Source organism: Dermacentor albipictus, chromosome 7 (assembly GCF_038994185.2).
Source record: "Dermacentor albipictus isolate Rhodes 1998 colony chromosome 7, USDA_Dalb.pri_finalv2, whole genome shotgun sequence".
In the NCBI taxonomy this organism is placed as follows: domain Eukaryota; kingdom Metazoa; phylum Arthropoda; class Arachnida; order Ixodida; family Ixodidae; genus Dermacentor; species Dermacentor albipictus.
In genome coordinates this window covers 109,732,735-109,759,535 of record NC_091827.1, presented here as the reverse complement: position 1 = coordinate 109,759,535, position 26,801 = coordinate 109,732,735, and the positions used below count along the sequence as shown (strand labels likewise).

At 49.9% G+C, this 26,801-nt stretch overlaps 1 protein-coding gene, 1 long non-coding RNA gene and 1 pseudogene across 4 annotated transcripts in view; 2 read left to right on the top strand and 1 right to left on the bottom strand.

Annotated features, from left to right (window-relative positions):
- The window catches only part of LOC139047577 (uncharacterized), a 216,372-nt gene that overhangs the window by 156,017 nt on the left and 33,554 nt on the right, over positions 1-26,801 (bottom strand). The gene's annotated exons all lie outside the window — the stretch shown is intronic.
- Positions 1-26,801, top strand: part of LOC139047578 (uncharacterized) — a 120,930-nt gene that overhangs the window by 87,656 nt on the left and 6,473 nt on the right. The gene's annotated exons all lie outside the window — the stretch shown is intronic.
- LOC139047449 (uncharacterized) lies at positions 9,795-22,968 on the top strand (annotated as a pseudogene).

Here is a 26,801-nt window from a genome sequence, read left to right as displayed (position 1 = left end):
TGACCGGACCTACCCTGCCGCCTTCGTTATCCTCCAACAGTGTTCACGAGGCCTCATTTTTGGCATGGGTTTCCTGAACCAACACTGCGCTATCATTGACGTGAAATCAAAGTCAATCACACTATCCGAAAATCAAGCAATAACGCCAGGGAGCGCACTCTTACGTTTCGCCTATGACACGCGGTATAGCCGGCGCGGATGCAACGGACGCCAGGGCTTCGTTCAAAGCGGCGGACATTTTGGCCCGTTCAGCACTGCCGCAACGCCTCCTGGCATGCGCGCCCAGGCATGTTTCAATGCCACGTGTCTGTGTGTGCGCATGTTGGCGCCCACGCTTGTCAAGGTGCGGCAGCCGGGGAGAAGAGCTCCCCAGCTGTGAAGCGAGTAGGCCTGACCGGCGCCGGCCCGGCGGATGCGCCACTACTCGTCTCAACGAGTCCGTGCGCCGCCGTCACGTGTGCCTCTATGGAGGTGTTCCTTCTTGCCCTTGACTCCGAGAGTCACGGAGGAAGGAAACTAAGCAGAGGCCCTGACGTCACTCTTTGTGAAGCAAAAGTGAAGCCGGAAGTTGGCGTTGCTCATGGCGATGCTCCGCCTTTTGTGCCACCCTCCTCTCTTGTTTACATCTTTCGCGAAACCACGCCGCGCTGCGCGTGGTATCGCGCGCGGAGCGCGCGCGCTCGCGCAACATCCGGCAGAGCACGGTGCAGGTAACACAGCGCAACAAGACACGGTGACTAACGCGAACCCGCCCACTCAGCGCCTTTTCCACGGCACGAAACCTACCAGAGCAACAAGTGTGAGCGCTCAAAAAATCAGAACAACGCCGCCATTGTGGCCCAAAAGGCGTGGCCATGCAGCAAAAAAAATAAAAAAGCAGCGAAAAAATGAGAACCTATGCGTCATTTCCGCCACACTTTTCTCCTAGCGCGCGGAGGGGGTAGGGCCTCTCCTTAGTTTTCTTCCTCCGTGCCGAGAGTATAGACGAGAAAACTATGGCGAGGCGGCGCTACTGCGCCTCCTGACAGCGCCCCAATGTGGAAACGCCAAGCAGCGCGGTCGCGTCGTGGCGTAGTCTCCGCTTTGTTTACGTTGCGCCGTCCGCGCTTTTCTTCGCTGCTCGTTCTCACGGCGCTCGGTTTTCGACGGCGGCAGATCGCCTGCTTGCGCAACAGCGATGCCAAGATTGCCGTGCGGTTTCAAGAAGGTTGCCGACGCCGACAGCTTTTTTTTCGTGGCGGCAACCTCACGATAGGGGAGCGTCTGCTTCCGAACGTGTACGGCGTTGAACAAATTGTGGACGGTGATGTGAGAGTGAAAGCCAAGTGCGTGTCACAGGTGTCCGACAAGATCGTAGACGACGTCGAGTTAGAGGTACGCACCATGTTCAGAAATTTAGCCACTTTTATTTCAATTACAGCATAAGTCACACTGGCAGCAGGAACTTCTGTTGTCATACTACTCGATGACTGCAGAACCATTGGGCTGCTTCTTGACGGTTCCGTCACTTCATAAAAGCATGTTCTGGAGTCTGTTTCACACGTGTCTTGCCGCTGCTCAAGAGCTGTGTCGCTGCAGTACGAAAGCACATGTCCCGGTGGGTCTGACTGCTGAGAAGACTGTTGTGATTGCCATTGGTCTGTTTGGCGCCGCGTCCATCTGCATCGCATATAAATGAAACAGTATGTGTGCCTATTTGTTGTGGGGATTAAATTACTCCCAATAATATGTTTGCAAAGGTAACGTTCCTGTGATTGTGTGCATATATTATTCTACAAGAGTGGTACCACTACAAGCTATGATACTTGCACACTTAGATACTTAGAAAGCGTGGGCAAACAACAAACATAACGCGCACGTCTCGAGCGGCTGCTTTCCGATCTGCCGCTTCTCGACGCACGCGGTGTTCGCGGCTTGCATTAAATACGGTCTGCTACCACACAAAAGTAGCGCGCGGCCCCTTTCGTTACCTGCACAACTAGTAATTTAAGTTGCGGCGTTTGGAAAAGGGAAATAATTCTCTTGAGCTCGTCCATGCCGATCGCGAGGGAAGGCACAGTGCAATCAAATAAATTCGGGGGTTCTAAGTGCCAAAACCATGCCAAAACCACGAAATCATTATGAGGCCCACTGTAATGGGGAGTCTCAGGAATAATTTTAACCTCTGCGGGTTCTTTAACTTGCACGAAAATCAAAGCACAAGGTAACAAGGGTGTTCTTGCATTTTGGCCCTATCGAAAGGCGGCCGCCATGGCTGAGAATCGAGCACGCGTCGTAGAGCTTAGCGGCGCAACACGCATGCATTTACCGCTAACAAACGGCGGATGCCACCACAATTCAACAACGCAACACGACTAAACAAACCGCCGTGCACTAAAAACAGGCATGTGACTATACCGCTTTCAAGATATTACACGCGAATGCGAAAGTATGAGACCTACTTGACTCGGCCGCGCACTGCAGTTATCCATGCTTGTCGTCGGTCCTTCTCGTACCACTTCCCAGGAAATCTGTAGAACTTCACGGGTGGCGTAGGACCTTTCGTGCTGCTGTGGCAATTGACAACACATCAGTATTGCGTGCCACCTTTCCTGGCTGATGAGGTCGCACTCGGCATCGCAAAAGCACTCCCGCCGTACAGAGCACGGGCGCGCGCTAGCGCAGTGACGACCCTCGAAACTTCCATCGGTCCGCTAGAAGAGTATTCGGCGCTGGTGCAGCGCGGGCAAACTTTAGGTTGCCTCGTCTATAAAAGCAGCTGTTCCCGGACGCCAAGCGAGAGGCTTCCATTTCTTCCGTCGAGTAACGTGGTCTCCCGTTTCTCCACTTCGGTCGACCTGACCAGCCGCTCTTTTGCGATGTTAAAATAAACCAGTTGTTCTGTTAGCAGTCGACTCATCCTTTGCCAGGACCTTCGGATGCTTCCAGCTGTGCCCCAGGCCGCCAGGCCAACGCTACCCTTGGGGCTTGCGACCCATCTGCAACAACTGGCTGCCAACGGTGAGATCGCGACAACGGGGGCCAGCAGCGAAGATATGCGGTTTACTGTATGCTGAGCAGCACAACGACCATCCGGGAGCAGTGCAACGAGCCCTGTGTGATTACTGGTTGCCTGCAGCGGAATCACTGCGCTGAATTCTTGGCTGTGAGGTTTGGCGAGTGCGGGACTTTCTTCTTCTGAGTTTTGCCAGGCTTTTGTTAGGGTCAGAAACAGAGCTGGTAATTGTGGTTGTCGTTGCTGCCGGGTTAGTTTGCGGCAAGACAATAGTTGGCAGTAGAGAAAGCAGCATTCAGAGCAGCCATGGATTGGAAGTCGTTGCGCAAACCAAAATTGCTAGAGCTTGCAAGAGAGTTGGGTCTGGATGTCTCAGACAAACTCAGAAAACCAGAACTGCTAAGGGCTATTCTTGAATTAGAAGCTGGGGATGACGAGCTGTCGGAATGCCTTGAGACCATTGAGGAGAGGGCAAAAAGACACGAGCGCGAACATAAAGAGCAAAAAGAGAAAGATGAGCACGAACGTAAAGAACAGAAAGAGCGAGAGCAACAAGAGAAAGAAAAAGAGCGCGACCGTCAACGCGCTTTGGAAATGACGCGTCTCGAGGTAGAGATGAAACGCGCTCGTAATGGAAGTCAGGCACACGGTGCAGGAGAACGAGTATCGTTCAAAATCACTGACCTAATGCAGCCGTTTAAGCTTGGAGAAAACATTGGTTTGTTCCTGGTTAACTTTGAGCGAACGTGCGATAAGCAGGGGTTCTCTCGGGAAACGTGGCCACAGCGCTTGCTCACTTTGTTACCCGGCGAGGCGGCCGACGTAGTCGCTCGCTTGAAGAGAGAGGAGGCAGAGGATTTCGACAAAGTGAAATCGAGTCTGCTAAAAAAGTACAGGCTGTCAGCGGAGGCGTTCCGTCGGAAGTTTCGGGAAAATGAGACAGGCAGAAGTGAGTCATATACAGAGTTTGCTTACAGGCGAATGTCATATATGCAGGAGTGGCTCAAAGAAGAGAAAGCGTTTGGTGACCACGAGAAAGTTCTGCAGTGTTTCGGGCTGGAACAGTTTTATAGTCGGTTACCTGAGAACGTGCGGTACTGGGCCTTGGATAGGCCAGGCGTTAGTACGGTGGCTAAAACCGCCGAGCTAGCCGAGGAGTTTGTGACGCGTCGGGCTCGCGGAGCTAAGGACGGTCAAAAGGGTGAATTTGGCTCCAAGTTTGAGAGGCCGAAGTTCACGCCCATGAGAGCAAGGGGGGACACACGTAGTGCGGATGCGAGTGAAAGCAGTCCGACCGAACGTAAGGAGACGGCGGCAGCCGAAGCCGAACGCAGAAAGCGGTTCGAGACAAGGCAAGCGCACGTGTGTTATACGTGCCAGAAGCCGGGTCACTTTTCGGCGCAGTGTTCAGAAACAAAAACAAAAGTCGTGTTTTTGTCATTATGCAACACTGACGAGAACATGAAGCTTCTCGAGCCTTACATGCGAGACCTCCTCGTGAACGGGAAAGAGCGCCGAGTGCTTCGTGATTCCGCAGCTACAATGGATGTAGTTCCCCCCTATCACGTAGAACCCGATTTGTTCACGGGCGAGTGCGCATGGATCAAGCAAGCCGTAGAAGCTCATAGCGTGTGTCTGCCCGTAGGAAAAGGGCTTATTGAAGGAGCTTTCGGAGCACTTGAGACGGAGGCCGCTGTGTCATCTATGCTGCCCCCCCCCGTACCTTTTTTCGAGCAGGTCCGATCACCTCCTGCGCGAGAAGTGGCTTTTGTTTGGTGAGGCTAGCATTCAGGCCTTAACCAGATTGAGAGTTCGGGAGGTCGCTGCAAAGGCGGTAGTTGCGGGGCCGACGTGGTCGAACAATGAGAAAGGGTCGGAGGCGCCGCAAGCTGATATTCACAGCACGTCCGAACTGAATAAAATGTAGCCTGTAGCGTTGAAGGCACCAGATACTGGAGAGGAAATGCCCGACACAGGAAAGTTTGAAGAGCTATCTGCAGATTTGCTCATCGGGCCTACGTCAGACGGACTGAATAGGCTGCTAAACGTCAGCCGGTCCGCTTTGATAGCCGAGCCAAAAAAGGATAGCAGCCTAGAAAACATGCGCTGTAATGTCAAGGAAGGTATCGCCAATAGAAATGCTCGTTTTGTGGAAAGTGGTGGGGTCCTGTACAGGAAGTATCTAGACCGCAGGGGAGTGGAGTTCCATCAGCTGATCGTGCCTCAGTGCTACCGTCAGGATCTGTTGCGCTTGTCGCATGGAGGTTCGTGGTTCGGACACCTAGGAGTTAAGAAGACTAAGGGCCGTCTCTTGCAAGAGTACTATTGGCCAGCGTGTTTTCGGGACGCAGACCACTTTGTGAGGACGTGATTTGTCAGTGGGTGGGCAAACCAGGGGACAAATCGAGGGCGCCGTTGAAGTTGGTACCTATCATTACGAAGCCTTTTAGACGGCTCGGTATTGATACAGTGGGACCTCTGCCGGTAACAGCAACGGGGTACAGACACGTTTTGACTGTGGTCTGCCCAGCGACAAAGTTCCCTGAAGCAGTGCCGCTTAAAGAACTCAGCTCAGTTGAGATAGGCAATGCCCTACTGTCCATATTTGCGTGAGTTGGTTTTCCTGCGGAAATCCAGTCAGATCAGGGCACAGTGTTTACTAGCGCTTTGACGACAGCCTTTCTCGAAAGGTGCGGGGTAAAGCTGTTACACAGCTGAGTGTACCACCCACAGTCGAATCCCGTTGAGAAGCTCCACTCCGTCATGAAGCACGTGTTGAGAGCATTGTGTTCTGAACAACAAACTGACTGGAAGCTGTGTCTGCCTGGGGTGATGTTTGCATTAAGGACCGCGCCGCATGCGGCTGCGGGGTTTTCGCCAGCTAAGCTGGTGTACGGTCGCTCGCTGCTGTCTCCGCTTCACATGCTTCGAGACAGATCACTGCCCTCTCCAATGGCTGCAGACCATCTCTTCCACAAATGGCCGCCTTCTGCGCTGGAGCCTCGCTTCGCAACAATAGACGTGCTCTCCCGTCTCTCCACTTCGGTCGACCTGACCGGCCGCTCTTTTGCGATGCTAGAATAAACAAGTAGTTCTGTTAGCAGTCGACTCATGCTTTGCCAGGACCTTCGGATGCTTCCAGTTGCGCCCCAGGCCGCCAGGCCAACGCTACCCTTGGGGCTTGCGACCCAGATGCAACAGCACGTAGTCATCATGCCTTGAGTGTATTTGAGGACCAAACGAACATCGCGCCTCGTTCCAGCATTGGCATTTCCGTTGGCAGCGAACCACCCGCAGACGTAGAAGGAACGTCATCGAGGATGACCGACGTCTACTGCTGGACTGCGATATTTGCATCGCAAGAGGGGTGGTTCGAATTCACGGAGCGAAAGCGAAAGTGATGCTGAGAAACTTCAGGCAGGAGTTCAATCACATCCACAAGGGCACGACGATAGCATCATCATCATCGTCATCATCATCATCAGCCTGGTTACGCCCACTGCAGGGCAAAGGCCTCTCCCATATTTCTCGAACAACCCCGGTCATGTACTAATTGTGGCCATGCCGTCCCTGCAAACTTCTTAATCTCCTCCGCCCACCTAACTTTCTGCCATCCCCTGCTACGCTTCCCTCCCCTTGGAATCCAGTCCGTAACCCTTAAGGACCATCAGTTATCTTCCCTCCTCATTACATGTCCTGCCCATGCCCATTTCATTTTCTTGATTTCAACTAAGATGTCATTACCTCGCGTTTGTTCCCTCACCCAATCTGCTCTTTTCTTATCCCTTAACGTTACACCTATCATTCTTCTTTCCATAGCTCGTTGCGTCGTCCTCAATTTGAGTAGAACCCTTTTCGTAAGCCTCCAGGTTTCTGCCCCGTGGGTGAGTACTTGTAAGACACAGCTACTATTCACTTTTCTCTTGAGGGCTAATGGCAACCTGTTCATGACCTGAGGATGCCTGCCAAACGCACCCCAGCCCATTTTTATTCTTCTGATCATTTCCGTCTCATGATCCGGATCCACAGTCACTACCTGCCCTTAGTAGATGTATTCCCTTACGACTTCCAGTGCCTCGCTGCCTATTGTAAATTGCTGTTCTCATCCGAGACTGGTAAACATTACTTTAGTTTTCTGCAGATTAATTTTTAGACCCACTCTTCTGCTTTGCCTCTCGAGGTCAGTGAGCATGCATTGCAGTTGGTCCCCTGAGTTACTAAGCAAAGCAATATCATCAGCGAATCGTAAGTTACTAAGGTATTCTCCATTAACTTTTATCCCCATTTCTTCCCAATCCAGGTCTCTGAATACCTCCTGTAAACACGCTGTGAATAGCATTGGAGAGATCGTATCTCCCTGCCTGACGCCTTTCTTTATTGGGATTTTGTTGCTTTCTTTATGGAGGACTACGCTGGCTGTGGAGCCGCTATAGATATCTTTCAGTATTTTTACATACGGCTCGTCTACACCCTGATTCCGTAATGCCTCCATGACTGCTGACGTTTCGACAGAATCAAATGCTTTCTCGTAATCAATGAAAGCTATATATAAGGGTTGGTTATATTCCGCACATTTCTCTATAACCTGATTGATAGTGTGAATATGGTCTATTGTTGAGTAGCCTTTACGGAATCCTGCCTGGTCCTTTGGTTGACAGAAGTCTAAGGTGTTCCTGATTCTATTTGCGATTACCTTGGTAAATACTTTGTAAGGAACAGACAGCAAGCTGATCGGTCTATAATTTTTCAAGTCTTTGGCGTCCCCTTTCTTATGGATTAGGATTATGTTAGCGTTTTTCCAAGATTCCGGTACGCTCGACGTTATGAGGCATTGCGTATGCAGGGTGGCCAGTTTCTCTAGAACAATCTGCCCACCATCCTTCAACAAATCTGCTGTTACCTGATCCTCCTCAGCTGCCTTCCCTCTTTGCATATCTGCCGAGGCTTTCTTTACTTCTTCCGGCATTACCTTTAGGATTTCGAATGCCTCTAGACTATTCTCTCTTCCATTATCGTCGTGGGTGCCAGTGGTACTGTATAAATCTCTATAGAACTCCTCAGCCACTTGAACTATCTCGTCCATATTAGTAATGATATTGCCGCCTTTGTCTCTTAATGCATACATCTGATTCTTGCCAATTCCTAGTTTCTTCTTCACTGTTTTTAGGCTTCCTCCGTTCCTGAGAGCATGTTCAATTCTATCCATATTATACTTCTTTATGTCAGCTGTCTTACGCTTGTTGATTACCTTCGAAAGTTCTGCCAGTTCTATTCTAGCTGTAGGGTTAGAGGCTGTATGAAATGTAGGCGCCAATGTATGAAAGCCTCTAACCCGACGATAGCATACATCCGGGAAATTCTGCTAGCCAGCAATGTGTTTGCCCTCTCGCATTCTGCCGTATCTACACCTACGACAATAGTTTCCGAACCAGACTTTCAGATAAATCTAATTCTCCTCATGAGTAAGCAGCAATAGCTCAGAAGATTTTCCGGCGATACAAAGACTGCTTTTCGACGTCATCGAGGACTCAACAAACACCAGTTGCAAAGCGTGGCATAATAACCGAGGAGAGCGCTTGACTACTCCGGAAGAGTCCTTACTCAGACTGAATGCAAGAACATGCAGCTATTAGGCAACAAGTCGATGAAATATTGCGCGACGACATCATCAGGTCTTCGGAAAGCCCATGGGCATGTTCTGTAGTCTTGGTGAAGAAAAAGGGCGGAACGCTACGTTTCTGCCTCCATTATTGTCGACTGAACAAGATCATGTAGAAGGACGCATACCTCTTCCCACGGATAGACGACTCATTGGATCGGCTCTCCAACGCTAAATAGTTCTCGTCCATGGTGCTCGCGACTGGCTACTGGCAAATAGAAGTCGACGAGGGGGATCGCGCAAAGACTGCCTTCATCCGGCCAGATGGCCTCTGTGAGTTCAAGCTGATGTCAATGGCACTGTGCTCGACGCCTGCAATGTCCTAGTGCGCGCAGGACACCGTATCAGCAGGATGAAGTGGCAGACCTGTGTAATTTACTTGAAAGACGTCGTCATTCTCGCGGGGAATTTCAGCGATCACCTTAGGCCGCCTGCGACATACTAGATGGCATCAAATCATCAGGGGTCACTCTTAAGCCGGAAAAGCGCCGCTTCACTTACGATGAGCTTCTGTTCCTGGGCAACCTTATCAGCAAATCTAGAGTCCACCCCGGCCCACAGAAGAAAGGAACTACCTGTTACCTGTTAACTGCGGAACTACTACGTCGAACTCTTGCCTTTGCTTCATGTTGTCGAAAATTTCACTTCGCCCTGCCATCTGCTAGCCGCCGGGTTAGCTCAGATGGTAGAGCGGCTGCCCCGGAAAGGCGGTGGTCCCGGGTTTGTGTCCCGGACCAGGATGAATTCTTCTTCAACTATGAGGCTTTTCTTTCGAGGAACCCGTATGGCTTTCCTTTGTAGCAATTGCTACGAACGGGTGGATGTCTGGTTTTCTCTTTATTCATTACTTCTCTCCACCTTGCGGGTTTCCGCAGAACTACTACGTCAGATGCTGCATTGGTGGCGTCTGCGTGAGGGAGGGAGCTTTGTGTTGCCTTGCAAACGTGCGTGCGAACGTTCTGTGTGACGTCTACGAGACGCAACGGTACCGTCTTCTTGAGGCACCGACATCGAAAATGTGTCTTCATGCCACCTCAGAAACGTGTGTGCGGACGCTCCGCGTGACGCCGTAAGCCTAGACGCTCAGCTGGAGGCGAAAACTGTGTGTACGCCTACAGAGGTCCCTAGACAACCACGAAGATGGTAGACGGCGACGGAACTCACGAAAACGAAATGATGCAAGCTCTGCAGGAGCAAAACCGGCGGTTGCTGGAGCTCCTCGAGAGGAAACTTGAAGCGTTCCACGTTATGCCGGACCTGAATAAAGCTATTCACGATTTTGATGACGAGGGCTCTTCCCACGAAGCCAGGGCGTAGCTGAAGAGTGTCGACTCCATGGCGATCCTGCATGGCTGGCCGGACAGCTTCAGACTAGAAAATGCCAGGCTTCGCACGAAAGGATCTGCTCTATTTTGGCTTCACGCCCCTGTCGATGAGCTGACTACATGGAAGGACTTCAAGATTGCCTTCAAAAAGATATTTGTGGGCCAGACAAGCACGGCCGAAAAGTGGAAGCAAATGCAGGATAGAGTCCAGATGAGGGGATAGTCCATCACGGCATACTTTCTCGAAAAGGTCTTGTTATACAAGAGATTGGGCCTCGGTATGCAAGATACCAAGGAGCAAGTTTCAGTGGGGCTGCCGTTAAGAGACACATGCATCTTCATGACAGCGCAGGAACATAAGGACGAGGATGAACTGCTGGCAGACTTGCGAAGACGGGAGCGAATAAGCGAAGCTAGAATGCACCAGGGGCCAAGTCAAAAGCTAGTGATCCGGGTGCCGCGACACCTCGTGCCAAGCCTCCACCCTAAAGATCTTGGACTGCCGCGTGTACACCTCAGCAAGTGATCACAAATGCATGTGCCAGACCAAACAAGTGGTGGGGGACCACCGAAGAAAACGCCAGAGCCACCCAAGCGTAATCAAGCGGAACGAAAATGCTACAGTTGCGGAAGGTATGGGCACATAGCGAAAGACCGCCCGAAAACAAACCCTGTTGGTAACTTTGTGGTGAGTGAGAATCCAACAAGTGACAGTGTTCTATCAAAGTTCCTGAAAACTGCGACCATAAGAGGAACTCACCAGCTCTCGGTGATGATTGACCCGGGAAGCTCAAACTGTATACTGCGTCATCAAGCGGCTGAAGATCGCAGCCTGCAAGTTGTATATAGGGCCCAAGATTTGTATGGGTTTAGCAACACTGGTATATCTAGAGTTCTGTCTATCGGGACCTTGGAGGTGGACACAGAAATCGATGACGTGGTATGCCGCAAGGTCAAGGTGATTGTCAACAACAGTGCCTTGCCCGTGGACATGCTGGGTCTGGTTCGTAGAACCTGGATGGAGCAAGACCACATTGCATACCTACGCATAGATGAACTGAGGATTGGTTACCGAGATGATATTGCATTTTGTAGCATCGACTTTGCCCATATGAAGCCTTCCAAAGAACCACTTCGTGTCAAGGAAACCATTGTACTACCCGAAATAACTGTGTATTGGTTGACAGTGGAGACCGGAAAGAGCGAGGAAATCTGATCTTACCTAAGCCCATTGATGGTAGCATGCTGAATGTCGGGAAAGACATCAATGAACAACAAGTGGATGCACTACTGAAGATGCTGAATGAATACAGGGACTGCTTCGCACTGAACGTGTCAGAGTTGAGGTGTTGTAACCAACTGCAGATGACTATCACAGAGTATCCCGGAAGCACTCCAGTCAGCTGAAAACCCTACATGACTAATGCAGAGGAAAGACAAGCAATCCAAGAAATTGTTCAAGAGTGGAAAGCGACTGGCGTTGTAACCGAAACATCCTCGCCCTACGCTAGTCCAGTGCTACTCGCGAAAATGAAAAATGGAGAAAATCGTCTAGTCAAAGACTATCGACGGCTAAATAGCCAGACGCTGCCGGAACGCTTTCCCTTGCCAAACATTGATGACCACCTGCAACGACTGTCCGGAGCACCAATGTGCTGTTTGTTAGACTGTGCGAACGGATACCTTCAACTTCCACTGAGTGAGGAATCGAAGGCCAAAACTGCGTTCATCACGCCTGATTAGACCGGGCAGTTTGAACGTATGGTGTTCGGGTTGAGAAACAGTCCTGCTGTATTTCAACGTCTAATTAACATGGTCCTCAGATCTCTGCTCAACACTGTAGTATTGTGGTACATAGACGGCTTGCTGATTCCAGCCAAGGACTGGGAAGACTTGCTGTTTCAGCTCAAACATGTACTGGATGCTCTGCGAGCTGCTGGTCTACCCCTTAAGTTATCCAAGTGTGTGTTTAGAAGTGACCATCTCGACTACTTAGGTTTCAAAATTGCGAAAGGCTACCTGAAGCCAGATGAAGTGAAGCAAAGCTCTATTGGACGCTAGCACGCCAACTGATGTTCGCAGTGTCAATACATTTCTGGGTCTGACAGGATTTTTCAGACGGTTCATTCCCCACTATGCTCTCAAGGAAGAACCACTTACTTCTCTGACCAAGAAAGACACAAAGTTTATATGGGGAGTGGAGCAACAGGAAGCTTTCGTCCACCTCTGAAGACAACTGACAGAGCCTCCGGTTCTAAAGTTGTATGACCGTTCGGCTCCAACAGAACTCGACACGGACGCAAGCAATCGTGGACTTCCGGGAATGATCCTTCAACAAGATGAGTCAAGACGCTGGCACGTGGTGTTTTCTCTCAGTAAACGGACAACTGAGGCTGAGAGGAATTACCATGCGGGAAAACTGGAGCTGATGGCAGTAGTCGGAAGTATGGAAAAACTTCATACCTCCTAGGCATTCCGTTCACGCTGGTAACAGACTGCTATGCAATTGTGTATCAGAATACGCACAAGACTCTTAAACCACAGATAGGAAGGTGGTTCGACTTACTTCAATAGTATAACTTTGAGGTGGACACCGAGTAGGTGAGAAAATGGCACACATGGACTATTTCAGTCGTGAAAGCATAGGAGTGCCGCAGGACATGGTCGATGATGTTGTCGATACAAGGATCGAACTGTGTCTTGCCTTGAGTTTAGAGGACCAAGTTGTGATCATCCAGCGAGCTGATGCGGACTTGGCTAACTTCGCATTAGTTCTCGAGAAGCCAGTCAAGGAAAGGGCCGAAGAAAATGTCACGGTCAAAAACCTGGGGATGAAGGATGGAAGGCTGTTTTACGTGAAAGAAGACGGACGACTTCTTTTCGTGAGACCTAAGAGCATGCGCAAAACACTGTACGTCAGTCAAGTTTCACGACTTACAGGGACATTTTAGTACAGACCGCACAGCGACGAAAATCAAGGGACTTTATTCGTTTCCTTGGATGAACCACTACGTGGACCAGCACATTCATAGGTGTTTCGAGTGTCTGCTCACAAAGATTCCAGGAGGGCAGAAACCTGAGCTTCTGCACCCGATGCCACTTGGAAATACAACTTGAAATGGTCTCTTCCATTTCAAGTTGTGTGCGTGGATCATGTTGGTCCGTTTGTGAGAACTTCCAAGAAAAACGAGTGGCTCTTGGTGTTTGTTGACAATCTGACCAAGTTTGCGCATCTCTAACCCGTGCAAGGCACCTCAGCGAGAAATGTACTGCGGTGCATGCAGGGTTTTATAACCGAGTTCGGACTACTGGAGCACATCATCTCAGACCAAGGTTCCTGTTTCACACCCCATGGCTTCGAAGCCTTCTGTCAGGAAAATGGTGTGGCTCACACACTGAACTCTGCTCACCATCCAAGGGCTAACGGTCAGGTGGAGCGTCTGAAATCAAACTCTGGCACTGTGTATTGGGGCTACTATCAAGGATGCGACTCACAAGGCCTGGGATCAGAACATCAATGAGTAGGAGATCTACCTCAACACTGCATACAACACCTCAATAGGCACTAGCCCTTTCATGCTTCTGCATGGATATAAACCAAGAATGCAGGATGGTGTCGTGAGATAGCTAAACACGGAGAATAACGAGTGGGTATATCCGGAGCAACTTCAAGAGATGGCTCAAAAGGGAATAGTGAGCCAGCAAGAAAAGTCGATGCAGTACTTCGACGAGCATCACATCGCAGTGGAAACGCTGAGTGTTGCAGACATAGTTGTCATGCACTGTGTTCCAGAGCACACCGGCGCCCCAACAATAACCCGGGAGTTCAGAGGTCCACTGACATGACTGAAATACTCCCTGCGGACACCTACAGAGTGACCGAGATGAACGGAAAGAAAAGGGTCTACTCGACTACCGCCCACATCAGCCAACTGAAGAGATAGGGTGGAAGATGCCAAGAAATGACCGACCAATCAAGCATCGACAGAGGAAGACAAAGTGCCGGGACGTAGCGCGCGTGCGTCCAAAAGCCCTTCATATCTTTGGGACTATACCGTTTTAACTGAGGACAGTTCGCTGTCAGAATGGCCGAGTGTTAGCGGAAACGGAAGCTAAGGCTGGCAACATAGCGGAGTGATGGTGGCCGCGAAGGAAGGGAGTCGTCACGCTGCCTTGAACTATTTTTCCTTTTATTTACCTAATAAAGAGCGTCCCTCTTTATTATTCTATGTGTCTGCAAAGAAATTCTTACATATGACCAAAAAGAAATGCCGCGCTATCATATGGGGTAGAGCGAAATTCCGCCCTTACCTATGTTGCAGGTTGTTCAAAATCGTCAGCAGCCATCATGCGTTCTATTGCCTAGCGAAATTAAAGGGCCTTTCAGGACAGCTGGCGCGGTGGAGCCTCATACTGCAAAAATATGACATTACTGTAACCTACAAGTCCGGACGAAAGCACTCTGATACCGGTTGCTATCACGCGCCCCCCATGACCCACCGCCGGAAGATGACGAGGATCACTACAGCTTCCTTGGAATAATAAGCGCGGAAGACTTCGCTTAACAGCAACGAGCAGACCCGGACCTAAATTGCCTCGACGACTATGTGGAAGGGAACACCGACGTTGCCCTTAGGGCATTTAGGCAAGGATTGTCTTCGTTCTCGCTTCAAAACAACCTACTTGTAGATAACTTCTTACCAGACCGCCCCAATTACCTTCTTGTTCTTCCCTCAGCGCTGCGTCTAGACGTACTGCACGCCCCACATGACGATGCGACCGCTGGGCTCCTCGCATTCAGCAGAACGCTATCGAGGATACAGGAAAGGTATTACTAGCAGCGCCTGATCGCCGACCTCTCCCGTTAGGTCAACGTGCCAAGAATCCCAGTGACGCAAGACATCACCGACAAAGCCAGCGGGATTACTACAGCCTATCGAGCCACCTTGCCGACCATTTCAGCAGATCAGGATGGATTTGTTGGGACTCTTTCCAACGTCCACATCCGAAAATAATTGGATGGTAGTGGAGACGGACTACCTCACCCGCTTCGCTGAAACCAAGTATTTGTCGAAAAGTAGGGCAGCCGAAGTCGCAAAATTCTTCGTCGAGAACACTCGGCTTTGACATGGCGCACTAGATGTCCTCATCACCGATAGAGGAACGGCCTTTGGAGCAGCGCTCACCCAAGCCATTCGCAATACAGTCAGACAAGACGCAGGAGGACAATCGCCTACCACCCGCAGACGAATGGCCTTACGGAGAGCATGAATAAGACCCTCACCGACATGCTCGCAATAAACGTCGACGTTGAACACAAAACCTGGAATGCCGTCCTGCCGTACGCAGCCTTCGTTTACAACACGGTGGTGCAAGAAACAACTGAGATCGCACCATTCAAGTGGGTTTACGGCAGGAACCCGACGACGACTCTCGATGCCATGCTGCGGCCCGTCGCCGACGAAGAGAATCTTGACGTTGCCACCTATCCCCAGAGCATCGAAGAAGCCCGACAGCTCGCCAGCCTGCGGATCAATAACCAGCAGACGAGCGACAGCCGGCACTACAACCTTCGACAACGCTACGTCGAGTACCAGCCCTGCGACCGTGTTTGGGTTTGTACCACAATACGCCGACAAGGACTCAGCGAGATCTTACGTCTGTACTTCGTACCATACAAAATCATCCGACGCATTGCCGCACATAACTATGAGGTCGTCAAGACGTTTTTCGCTATCAAAGCAGCGCCACTCATGACCTCAAATACTCCACGTTGTTCAGCTTAAGCTGTTATAATAACGCTAATAAACTTTGCGACTTGCCCTAGCTGAACTTTGGACTTTCTTCTTTTTTTGAGTATGTTACTCCGGACTTTTTCCTTGTTGTTTTGTTACTTTTGTTTATTAAGTGTTCTTTTGTGTTTCCCTCTCGTCTTATATTTGTAGCATCGGGACGATGCTTTCTCAGAGGGAGGAACTCACACGTGCACTTGTTTATCTTTTTCGAGAGAGCGCGCTTTTCCCCGTCTACCAAATGTGCGCTCAGGGCTCAGTGCGTAGCACTCAGTGCGGGACGTGCCCGCATGTATCGCACGCTTCCTGAATGTTATTGATGGTTCTGTCGTCACCGCAGCTTGCGTAACCTGATTGCACGTGCAACGCGAATTCTGTAGAACTTTCTTGCAGACACGGGAAAACACCGATTACTGTGGTACATTCGGTGATTCGCGTGTAAAAACCAACGCGCTTGACCGGAATATAACATCGCCGACTGTGTTCGCCGCTGTCGTTCCTTGAGCGTAGCCTATTTTGGACGGCACAGGAACCACTAATAAACCGTTACTTTTTCTCTCACAGTTTCGCTGCTTTGTTCCCCTTCACTACCATGTGAGACTACTTAGTTTTCGTTCTCCTATAGAAACTCGGCAGGAGCTTTCCCGAAGTGCTTGCGGGAATTCTGTTGTTATTATGAGATTATTAGCAGTAGTGTTTGTCGAATCTTCAATGACGCCGAAAACCAGTATATTTACTGTTGAGGGATATTTAGAAGCTGTACCCTTTTACGCAAGGATAGCGAGGATGGATAGCGAGAAGTTGTTTCGGGAAATAGGGCCGTGGTCATAGGTGGGGCAGAATTCTAGAGGAGAAAAGTGCACTGTCTTCCACAATTTCTTTCACGTGTGCGATTCTCGTGCCGTTGTTAAGGTTCTTATTCTTCTTGAAATAGGTCAGCAGACCTTTGCTTCGCCTATATGCTATCGAATATGCCCTCATGTCGCAAATTCCGTCTGCAGGTGTCTCGGTGCCGACAAAAATGAAGACGCCGGTGCGAGGTGTTATGATGACTTCACCTTCGAGAACGTTCAAGGCGCCCTAACTTCGACTCCTATACGGCGGCACGTCTTGGTTCACGGACAGTGCTTTTTACTTGGATTTTAGGTCAAGAAGGGCACCTTGCTGGCTTGGGAAGTCCATATGGACAATTACATCGAATGAGCAATAATGCAGTATAACAATGCTCGCTGGGCCTGTATGGTTATGAAGCGCGACTTCTCTCCAGATTCCAGACAACATATTTAGGGGGCTACTACACTAAAAAATTTCCGTTATCAAACCGAGGAATTGCAGGTTAAAATACGGAAATTATGTCGCAATCTTAAAATACGACAAAAGCTTACTTTGATTAATGGAGAGTTCTCCCTGTTTTAAGCTTTACAGGCACTTCACTCTAATAATACACTGGCTACACTATTCTGCACGAAACACACAGAATTTCCTTTTTTTTTTTGTGAACATAAATAATTTTGCGAGGAAAACTATACAGGCTGGATGTCTGAATCAGCGCTTGTACTCACGAAGTCTCATCTGACAATATTTTACTGAACCGGCAAACTGTAGGAATTATGAAGATACACACATAATGTGAGAGCTGCCTTCTACCAAAAGCTGCAATAACAGTTCGTATAAATATATATACGCACCCTGTCATCCGGTCACAGTTTGCCGCGCATACGGGCCTTGTATAACACTGATCTAAGTGCAAATATATGCGAGTGTTTGCAATGTTCTCAAATTGGGCGCTTTGCAGTTGATAGTAAAGCATATAGGTTTAATTAAATAAATAGCCGTGGGCGTACGTGCCAATGCAAACAAACTTGCGGCACTCAGGCGCGGACGCACTGGGAATCACATTGACGCCAAAAATTGTGCGCACTATAAACCAGTACTGAAAAAAATGGACTGGTGTAATGACCGTAACTGTGTTTGCATTTAGAAACCAATGGTCTCGAAGGGAACTAGCGGCCTATAGATCCAAATACAACGGTCGGATAAAATTTTCGAATGCGGGAAGCAATTAACCCAAGAGGGATAGGGCTTTGATGAACTATGATGTGGTTGGTTTAACTCTTTCCCATAATATTTCCAAAATATCTCGTATATGTCAATAACTGTCTATTCAGTGAAACAAAGATTACGCATAGTCTCCTTGGACCCAGATGCGCGAATCTATCTTGCTTGGGGCCTTGCTCCACTCTTGAGTACAAATCAAGACATATTTAAGGTAACCTAACCATTTTTGCAACATGAACCGATAAAAGCCGGCTGACTACACATGCGCAGCTTTGTATACAGTTCCTTAGATCGGAAGTGCGTTGTCAATTCTTGCGGTAAGATGTAATCGCAAGCATTTTGCGCTTCCTTTTGAAAAAAGACCGGTGAGCGTGCACGTTCTTTTACGGCAGAATAAGGAGGTGTGCAAACTGCGGGAAGGTGACTGAAGACGAAGGACCTAGCACCGTGCTTGTACTATGTATACTGTCAAAAAGAAAAAAAAGAACGAAAGAAAGAACGCCTAGTGTCGAGTTGGCGTAACGATTGAAGCTTTATCTCTTTTTGACCCAGCATGCAACACCATTTGTTCTGTGCGCTTTATTCACCGGTAAATGTTATGACACAACTCCTTATTTACCGGTGCATCACATGCACCATCCAGCTCAAATTAGCAATATACTAGAGCTTCTTGACCGATCGCAGTACTTGCTTTGCGCTGCACTGCACGGCAACACTGGGGTGTGCTACCCCCAGTAGCAAACCGTCTGCTTGACCTCCCTGCCCTTCTTCTTTAATTATCTTCTATCTCTTTGTATAAAATACACTACCTTGTGGGAGAGAATGCTTTCTCCTCTTTCAGAATTCAATTATTTATCAAGCAATTCTTTTACTGTTCCAGCAACTAGAGCACAAATGTGAAAACGAAATAGAGTGTTTCGTTCTCCGCGCTCACAGAGTGCGGCACCAGGGGGCAGCATGCGCTGCGCTTCCGATCTAAGGAGCTGTAGACAAAGCTGCCCATGTGTAGTCAGCCGGATTTTATCGTTTCATGTTGCAAAAATAGTAAGGTTACCGTAAATATGTCTTGATTTGTACTCAAGAGTGGATCAAGGCCCCATGCAAGAGAGATTCACGCATCTGGATCCAAGAACACAAGTGACGGTTGCTCAATTTTCTTGCGTCTCGGCATGTTTCAATACGCAAAGTTCCAGATTTCTTGCTGTATGGTGTACGCTTGTGCTTTCGTCATGACACGTTATCGCTCGGTGATATTTGTACTGAATGTCTTTCACTTCGTCTGCAAAACTCTGCACGCTGCGGCATTGAAGTCCTGTGTTCGGGTTCACGTATGTGCTTGGACACGCGATCGCCTGCTGCTCAATTTACGCGCGCTCATGAATTGCTCATGAGGTAAGCCCATATTAATGTTTATTTCGTTTTCGCAACCTGGGTGTTACAATTATGTGGGGAACGAGGCGTCGCGAACAGAAATGTTGTTTCAAAATGCCAGTAAGTAGGGTCTTAGGGCAAAAATGACCCACGAGTGGGGTAAGATTATCTATCTTTCAAGATCAATTATACTGTAAGCGCAATCGACTCGATAGCAATCGCAATTTTCCTTGTGACACTTCTAAAGTCTTGCTCATTTGCGTTGAAAGTGGAGAATAAAGCTGCATTTATTTGCGCGCTAATCTTGATGCTTGTACTTGCTTGAGAGCATACTGTATCCGGTATGGCAAGAAGTTCTGTTAGAATACGGAACGGAACGTTCGAGATAAAGGCAGCGGCTTACTACACGCAATCGTTATTTTCATGCTTGCGTACACGCCTCTATTTTAGTGACCCAAAAAAGTTCGCTCTGGCTGCTCTGCTGTGTGTTTCCTTGGTGCAACAGCTTGCGGTGCCGCAAGACGTTTTGCTTCGAATGATGTTTCGACAGTCAGGGCATTTGTGTGAGTAAGCTAGCTGTGAATGCTGTATCACTTGCAAAAAATATGGACATACAAGGGAAGCGAATGCAACCATCATAGACTGTATTTTAAGTGGAGAGTAGATATGCAAGCAAATCAGATTGTATTGATCCTTAGCAGGAACTAGGTAACTTATCATTACTAATTATTCATCTTCTTTTACTGAAAGACCCATTGCTGTTGTCGTGCAGGAGCTTCGAAGAGATCTGCTGCCTGCAATGGGTTCATCTCTCTCAATTTATCACAGTATGGTTGCGCGCGAACTCAGTGGATTTTCGTCTCACAGCTTTTTGCTACCTGAGTCATGACGGCCTACTTAGCTGCATAGGTATCACTCGTAGTGACGTTGGTGTGCTAGTGGACAAGCACCCCTTCATTATTGCAGCACATCTGACAGAGTGCAGCTGTGGCAGCATGCGAAGGTGTTAATATATACGCCAAATTAGGTTCTCTGAGTTAAAAGGTTAATAGGTTGATGTCATTCGATTGTGGTGTAGCAGTCAAAATGCTTAAGAAGGAGAAGTAATTTCAATTTGCACTTGACAAGTTGCACAAGCACATCAATTAAGCTGTTAACACATGAAATAGGACATTTATACATGTGTTCTAGAGTGCTGATGTCCTGCATAGCTTTACAGTTAAGTGCTACCGCTATAATTTCTTTGTAAAGACTGCAGTAAGCTTCGGCATTCTAGTAGACTGGCATGAACAGAGGTCTCATTTACTGTGAAGTTCAAATCTCGTCAAGGTGTGATGCTAGGGTGGCTATAAAATTTATGCTTGAGCTATAATTTAGTATAAGGTAGACTTGGATGGGAAAATTGATTTGTTCTGAACAATGGCAGAAATGCGTGGGTAATAACTATATGCAGAGACATTACATAGCTATTGTTTAACCAAGTGGTGCCCCTGCATGCTACAATTTACGGGCATCTGATTTATTAATGTGAACTTTTTTATAACATTAAAGCAACACCTTTTGTATTGTTACGTAGGAAGACGCAGTGGAAAAGCTGTGTCCAATCATATTTACAAGGGAATTCGCCGCACTTGGCCAATAGGCAACAGCCCGCCCTAGCCTCGAATCGTCGTCATCGTCTTCTCACTGCTCGCCTCTTCATCATTGTGAACACTCTTCCGTAGCACTACCCCCGGCGGCAAAAGCGCCGTCACGGAGCCACTAAAGGCCGGACTCGGAAGCAGTGTAGTAGGCCTTAAGGCTACTGACGTGCATGACATCACTAGATGCCAGAGTAGAGGACGAGATTGAACACACAGGAGCAATTTCGTACGTCACAGGCGTCACCTGGCGCAGCACGCGGCAGGGCCCTGTCTATCGCGAAAGGAACATCTCTGAAAGTCCGACGTGACGAGAGAGCGACCACAGGAGCACGAGCGCACCAGGTTAAAACTACGTTATGGTGGCGGGCGTTGTACTGACGCTGCTGAGTGGTTTCCGAGGACGTCAGTCGAGCACGGGCAAGCTGGAGTGCATGGTCGGCGAGGGCGATGGTGTCGCGTGCATACTCGCTTGTTGAGATCGCAGCAGGAAGAAGGGCTGTATCAAGGGTCAAGGTCGGCTCGCGACCCTACAGTAGGTAAAATGGAGAAAATCCGGCGGTGTCGTGCCGGGAAGAATTGTACGCAAATGTGACGTAACGAAGGACAATGTCCCAGTCGCAGTGGTCTTGGAAACTAACTTGGAGAGCGTATCGGTAGGAGTACGGTTTAACCACTCTGTCAGGCCATTGGTTGAGGGTGGTATGAGGTAGTCAGCTTGTGTTGAGTGGAGCAGGAGCGCACAATGTCGGCGATAACTTTCGAGAGGAAGTTACGACTACAGTCAGTAAGCAGCTGTCGCGGGGCGCCGTGAAGAAAGATAATGTCACGTAAGAGAAAGTCCGCAACGTCAGTGGCGCAACTGGTAGGGAGAGCCCGCGTGATAGTATATCGGGTGGTGTAATCAGTTGCGACGGCTACCCATTCGTTCCCAGAGGATGACGTGGGAAAGGGACCGAGGAGGTCTACGCCAACACGAAAGAACGGTTCCACAGGGATGCGGATAGGCTGGAGATGACCGGCAGGTAGCAGCTGAGGTGTTTTCCGACACAGGCAGCAACATAGCGTCGGACGGAGCGAGCGGGACCAGGCCAATAGAAGCGGCGGCGGACGCGGACGTACGTGCGGGTTACTCCCAAGATGTCCTGGAGAGGGTGCGTCATGCATCTCAAAGAGCACAGTCTTTCGTTGATGTTTTGGCACGACAAGAAGAAGATCAGGTGCGTCAGGGAGGAAGCTCCTTCGGTACAGAAGGACATATCGACGAACGGATGCGGCGGTAGGTGTAGAGCGCAGATGCTCGATGAGTGATCGCAGCGTATGGTCTCGGTACTGCTCGTCTGCGATGTAGCGAAGGCAGACACAGAGAAAATGCCGTTGGCGGCACTACTATCGGCGTCGTCAGGCTCGTCTACCGAGCAGCGAGACAGGCAGTCAGCGTCCTTATGTAGTCGGCCAGATTTGTAGGTGACAGTATACGAATATTCTTGTAAGCGTAAGGCCCAGCGACCAAGTCTTCCTGCACGATCTTTCAGTGAGCATAACCAGCGGAAAAGGATTGGCCATATAAGTGTGGGCGGAACTTCACAGCCGCCCAAACTAGAGCCAGGCACTCTCGCTCAGTGATGGAATAGTTGCGCTCCAAGGGTGAGAGGAGCCTGCTCGCATAAGCGATAACACGGTCGTTGCCACGCTGGCGTTGGGCCAGTACTGCGCCAATTCCGTGACCGCTGGCATCAGTACGGGCTTCGGTAGGTGCAGATGGATCGAAATGGGCCAGAATGGGAGCCGTTGTGAGAAGGTCGAATAAATGCGAGAATGCAGAGGCCTCGTTATCGCCCCACTAGAAAGGGGCGTCTTTCTTCAAAAGCTCGGTTAGTGGTCGTGCTATGGGCGCCAAATTTTTCAGGAAACGCAGGATGTACGAACAAAAGCCGATGAAGCTGTGCACATCCTTGACACACTTCGGAACAGGGAAGTGCGTAACAGCATGGATCTTGCCAGGGTCCGTTCGCACTCCGTTCGCGTCGACGAGATGCCCAAGGACGGTAATGTGGCGACGACTGAATTGGCACTTGGATGCGTTGAGTTGCAGACCTGCTCTACAAAAAACTTCCAGTACTGCTGAGAGGCAGTCGAGGTGCGTAGCGAACGTTGGGGAGAATACTATAACGTCGTCGAAGTAGCACAGGCACGTGGACCACTTGAAACCGTGAAGAAGGGAGTCTATCATACATTCAAAAGTGCCAGGAGCGTTACATAGACCGAACAGCATCACTTTGAATTGATAAAGACCGTCTGGTGTTACAAAAGCAGTCTTCTCGTGGTCGAGATCATCCATAGCAATCTGCCAGTAGCCGGAGCGAAGATCAATAGAGGAGAAGTAGCGAGCACCGTGGAGGCAGTCAAGGGCGTCATCAATACGAGGTAGGGGATACACGTCCTTTTTGGTAACACTGTTAGGGTCCGATAATCCACGCAAAAGTTCAATGAGCCATTCTTCTTTTTTTACGAGTACAACAGGTGACCGCCCATGGACTACATGACGGTTCAATTATGTTCTTGGCAAGAATTTTGCGAACTCCTGCGTGAATAACTTTACCCTCAGCCGGAATAGGAGGCAGCGATGAATAGGAGGGGCATCGCCGGTATTAATGCGATGTTCAACAGCTGTAGTTTGGGCCAAAGGACGATTGGTAAAGTAAAAGATATCGTGGTAGGAAAACAGAACGCGGTAGAGCTCACAAGCGTGCTCGGATGGCATGTCGGGTGCAATCATTTTCTGTAAGTCGGCGATGGTACAAGTTTCCGACTGCGATGGTAGAGGACGATCAGCTGAATTGTCGTCTACTGCATTAGAGCAAAGCTGCGCCAGAGACATCCCGCGTGGCAGCACTTGTGGCAGCACCAGGTCTCCCACATCCTCAAAGGCATTCCCGATGACGCCTTCAACTTCCTCGTTTTCAACAACGTCGCGACGGTGGATGCAATAATACAAGAGTGCCACCGCCTGGAACTCGCTAAACGCCGACGTACTGACCAGCAGTTTGCCCGTCTTCCCAACACCCCTGCGACATCTTCCCTCGCCGATGCTCATCATTCCACCAACACTGCCGATGTTACCCGGATCGTCCGGCGTGAGATCGAGGTCGCCTATCAGGCTGCCTTCGACTCCAGCCCTTCCGACGCACCTGCAGTCACGGTTCCCCTGATTCAGGCAGTTCTACGCCAGGAATTCACAAACATGGGTATTCACACCATCTGCTCGGCCCATCGCCTTGATAACCACCCGGCCTCATCGATTCCGCCCCGTCCCTCATCTTCTTACCCACCACGTTTCCGCAATCCATCTGAATGGCGCACTGCTGACGACAAGGCCATTTGTTTTCACTGCCGTCCAATCGGGCACATTTCTCGGCACTGTCGCAGTCGCTGGAGTTCCCCGACCCGGTCCACTTATACTGGCTACTTTCGCCCCCCAGGTGGCCCTTCTCGTCCCTATGTTGCACGCTCCGATAATGCCGCCACTGATTCTCCTACGCCGAACCGCCCCTGTTCTCGTTCGCCTTCGCCCCAACAACGACAATCTCGCACTCTCCAGCCCCGTCGCTCCTTTTCGCCGACTCTCTTCGGACGCAGCCTCCAGCCGGAAAACTAGACGATGCAGTGCCTCGAGGTGGCGCTGCATTTCTCCCTCCGCCGACAAATCCTCTACTAACGTTGCCCACTCATCTGGACCTTCTTGACGTGCAAGTCGACGGTGTTTCTGTATCTGCGCTTATAGACGCTCGGGCGCATTTATCGGTAATGAGCGCTGACTTTCGTAATCGGTTGAGGAAAATAATCTCGCCCGCCACGACGCCTGTTCGTGTCGCCGATGGCGGAACAGCCCCCGTAATTTGTATGTGTGCCGACCGCGTCTCCTTCGCCGATCGCTCCATAATCGTGCTATTTACAGTCATCGCCCACTGTCCCCATGATATCTTCCTCGGCTTAGACTTCCTCTCCGCACATTCTGCTCTAATCGATTGTTCCGCTAATACTCTCCGCCTTGACCTGCCCGTTCTGGATCCCGGTTAACCACACCCCAGTCGCCACAGTTCCGTCGGCTTCGTTCGCTTGCCACCTTCGGTGCTGACCTACGTTGACTTAGTGTCATCCCCACCAGTGCCCGACAGTCACTACATCGCGGCTCCTATGCAAGACGTCGTACTTACGCCCGGGATCACAGTACCTCATACAGTTTTATCTATTACGGTGAATTGCGTCTGCCTGCCAGTGGTCAATTTTGGCTTGGTGACACAAGTGCTGCCACGCGGGATGTCTCTGGCCCAGCTTTGCTCTATTGCAGTGGACGACAATTCCGCTGATCGTCCTCTACCATCGCAGTGGGAAACTTGTACCATCGCCGACTTACAGAAAATGATTGCACCCGACATGCCATCCGAGCACGCTTGTGAGCTCTACCGCGTTCTCTTTTCCTGCCACGGTATATTTTACTTTACCAATCGTCCTTTGGCCCAAACTACAGCTGTTAAACATCGCATTAATACCGGCGATGCCCCTCCTATTCATCGCTGCCTCCTATTCCGGCTGAGGGTAAACTTATTCACGCAGGAGTTCGCAAAATGCTTGCCAAGAACATAATTGAACCGTAATGTAGTCCATGGGCGGTCACCTGTTGTACTCGTAAAAAAAGAAGAATAGCTCATTGCGCTTTTGCGTGGATTATCGGACCCTAACAGGGTTACCAAAAAGGACGTGTATCACCTACCTCGTATTGATGACGCCCTTGACTGCCTCCACGGTGCTCGCTACTTCTCCTCTATTGATCTTCGCTCCGGCTACTGGCAGATTTCCATGGATTATCTCGACGGCGAGAAGACTGCTTTTGTAACACCAGACGGTCTTTATCAATTCAAAGTGATGCCATTCGATCTATGTAACTTTCCTGCCACTTTTGAATGCATGATAGACCCCCTTCTTCACGGTTTCAAGTGGTCCACGTGCCTGTGCTACTTCGACGACGTTATAGTATTCTCCCCAACGTTCGCTGCGCACCTCGACTGCCTCTCAGCAGTACTGGAAGTTTTTTGTCGAGCAGGTCTGCAACTCAACGCATCCAAGTGCCAAGTCGGCCGTCGCCACATTACCATCCTTGGGCATCTCGTCGACGCGAACGGAGTGCGAACGGACCCAGGCAAGATCCATGCTGTTACGCACTTCCCTGTTCCGAAGTGTGTCAAGGATGTGCGCAGCTTCATCGGCTTTTGTTCGTACATCCTGCGTTTCCTGAAAAATTTGGCGGCCATAGCACGACCGCTAACCGAGCTTTTGAAGAAAGACGCCTCTTTCTAGTAGGGCCATAACGAGGCCTCTGCATTCTCGCATTTATTCGACCTTCTCACAGCGGCTCCCATTCTAGCCCATTTCGATCCATCTGCACCTACCGAAGTCCGTACTGATGCCAGCGGTCACGAAATTGGCGCAGTACTGGCCCAACGTCAGCGTGGCAACGACCGTGTTATCGCTTATGCGAGCAGGCTCCTCTCACCCTTGGAGCGCAACTATTCCATCACTGAGCGAGAGTGCCTGGCTCTAGTTTGGGCGGCTGCGAAGTTCCGCCCACACTTATATGGCCAATCCTTTTCCGCTGGTTATGCTCACTGAAAGATCGTGCAGGAAGACTTGGTCGCTGGGCCTTACGCTTACAAGAATATTCGTATACTGTCACCTACAAATCTGGCCGACTACATAAGGACGCTGACTGCCTATATCGCTGCTCGGTAGGCGAGCCTGACGACGCCGATAGTAGTGCCGCCAACGTCATTTTCTCTGTGTCTGCCTTCGCTAACATCGCAGACGAACAGTACCGAGACCATACGCTGCGATCACTCATCGAGCATCTGCGCTCTACACCTACCGACGCATCCGTTCGTCGATATGTCCTTCTGTACCGAA